General features: G+C 37.8%; 1 long non-coding RNA gene across 3 annotated transcripts in view; it reads right to left on the reverse strand.

The window, feature by feature from the left end:
• Positions 1–1323: 1323 nt before the first annotated feature.
• The window catches only part of LOC119596126, a 2386-nt gene continuing 1209 nt past the window's right edge, over positions 1324–2500 (reverse strand). For all 3 annotated transcript variants that reach the window (XR_005230744.1, XR_005230743.1, XR_005230742.1), the window contains exons 2-3: positions 1988–2369; positions 1324–1482 (exon numbers count right to left, since the gene is read on the reverse strand). This is a non-coding gene — a long non-coding RNA (uncharacterized LOC119596126). The remainder of the gene's footprint in view (positions 1483–1987; positions 2370–2500) is intronic.

Consider the following 2500-nt stretch of genomic DNA (forward strand, 5'->3'; position numbering starts at 1 on the left):
GAGAAAATCCACAGACAAACATACAGATAAATAGATAGATACAGGTTTATGCCAATACACATACACCTCAGAAACAAATAAACAGATAACCCAGCAAAATTGCGTTTTAATCCATCATGTTATTACTTAGCCTGGCAATCACCATTCACAAAATGTTCCTGTGACCTCGACAAGCCAGGGATATCTGTCAACGCTGGTCGGAGGCGTGTGATATATTCATACATATTTTGTATTGCCCTTTTTATTTTTCTCTGTTTCTTTATTTATTTGTGTGCTGTGTGGCCTTTTATTTGTTCAGAATATTAACGGTTTATTTATCTATTTATCTATTTATATATATTAATTTATTTATCTATCTATTTAGCCCTTTCTACTAATTATAATAATTAGAATAAGAATCAGGATGATAGCAATAATGATAATAATGATGATGATGATGATGATGATGATGATGATGAGGATGAGGATGAGGATGAGGATGAGGATGAGGATGAGGATGAGGATGAGGATGATGAGGATGATGATAATAATAATAGTAGTAGTAGTAATAATAGTGATGATAATGATAAAGAATTGTAATATTTACTTCAATATTGGTACTGATAATTATTGTGATAACGACAGTGACAATAATGATAATGTTGAAATAACGGGTGGAATAAAGCATTTTTTTCAGCTCGTAAATATTCTAGTCAAGGTCATTCCAGTTCTAACAGTTGGGGAAAAATGTGTTCGCACATCCGGGAATTTTAGTCACCCGCAGACAAGATATTGTTATGTATTCGTGTGTCTGAAGTGTGTGTATGCTTGGGTGGGGAGTGTTTGTTTGTTTGCGCGTAAGGGTAAGGTATTTGTTTGATTGAGTGTATGAGTGTTTGTTTGTGTGTGTCTGTTGTGTGCTTGTGTGTTTGTTTGTTTGTTTGTTTCCTTGTGTGTATGTGTTTGTGTCCGTTTTTGTTTGTTTGTTTCGATGTGGGTGTGTGTTTGTGTCCGTGAGTGGTTGCACGAGTACATTCGCTCATGTTTATTTACACTCGTCACACACTATCACATATAAAACACAAAGAATAACCCAGAAACACCTACTGGTCCCCCATCCCTCTCCCCCCTTCCTTATCCCTCCACCCCTGGAGTTCTTAACCTGGGGTCCATAGATTCCTAGAGACCTAGATTGTTTTCTTCAAACTTTAATGAGGCCCTGTATCAAGTCTTAATAAATACGGCACATTATACACCGTGTGAAGATTTCTATGGAAGGGCGTCTATAGTTTTCATCGGATTCTTAAAGGGATCCGTGACTCTAAAAGGTTTCATAACTATTGTCCCAGACGTACCAGGGCGATGCACGGAAGGTCCTCGACGGCGGCCGCTGAACACCCTGACAGGAGGACGAGTGTCGGCGTCTTCTGCAGTGCCTGGGAGGAGCTTGAAGTCCACGCGCTCCTTCACCTTCGGGGGTTTCGTCGCGTCGGGGTGGTAGATCTGGGGCGGGAGAAGAGACTTGGAAAGACTGTGTGTGGGACCTATATCTGTATAGATACGACACATATACGCGTATGCACATACATATTTATACTGCAGATACACATACATACATACATGTATATGTATATATATTTATATATATCTGTGTGTATATGTGCGCGCACGCGTACGTGTGAGTGTGTGTGTGTGTGTGTGTGTGTGTGTGTGTGTGTGTGTGTGTGTGTGTGTGTGTGTGTGTGTGTGTGTGTGTGTGTGTGTGTGTGTGTGTGTGTGTGTGTGTGTGTGATATCACATACACAGATATCTATATATATATATATATATATATATATATATATATATATATATATATATATATATATATATATATATATATGTATATGTGTATATATGTGTATATGTATATACATATGTATGTATATGTGTGTATATATGTGTCTATATGTATATAAATGACCATCATTATTTAGAAGGCAAGTACAACAAACATGACCCTACTCACAGCAAGGCCGAGGCGCGCCCACAGAAGGACGAGGAGGAGCCCAAGGAACGCCCTCGCTGGTGTGGTCGTCTGTATTTGCTTCATTCTGATTCCTTTCACTTGATTCGTTTTTTTCCGAACTAATAACTGCTTCACTTATTTGGTGTATTATATTTTGTTAGTATTATCTATTGCAATATTATCTGAAGTGACATGTTCTCAAGAGAAACCCAAAAAATATATATCAGTGTTTCCGCGTTTCATTGTTCTCCTTACAGAAGTCTTCGTGTCGTTGACTCTCACAATAAATTTCTCCAATAATTATCAAACAGCCACGAGCGTCTTCTGAGCCTTCCAACCCATAGAGTCCTCTTTTAACAGATGACTCTAATAAACCATGAAGCTGCAAGTGAAATATCCACATATGTTAGCTGTTATATATTTATATATTCCATGCAGTAGTTAAGTTTTTTTTTTTTTTGCGTGGGCACTTTGTTGAAATAGTACATTAGTCCATCTTCTTCAGGGATTCAT

Source organism: Penaeus monodon, chromosome 37 (genome assembly GCF_015228065.2).
Source record: "Penaeus monodon isolate SGIC_2016 chromosome 37, NSTDA_Pmon_1, whole genome shotgun sequence".
Taxonomy (NCBI): domain Eukaryota; kingdom Metazoa; phylum Arthropoda; class Malacostraca; order Decapoda; family Penaeidae; genus Penaeus; species Penaeus monodon.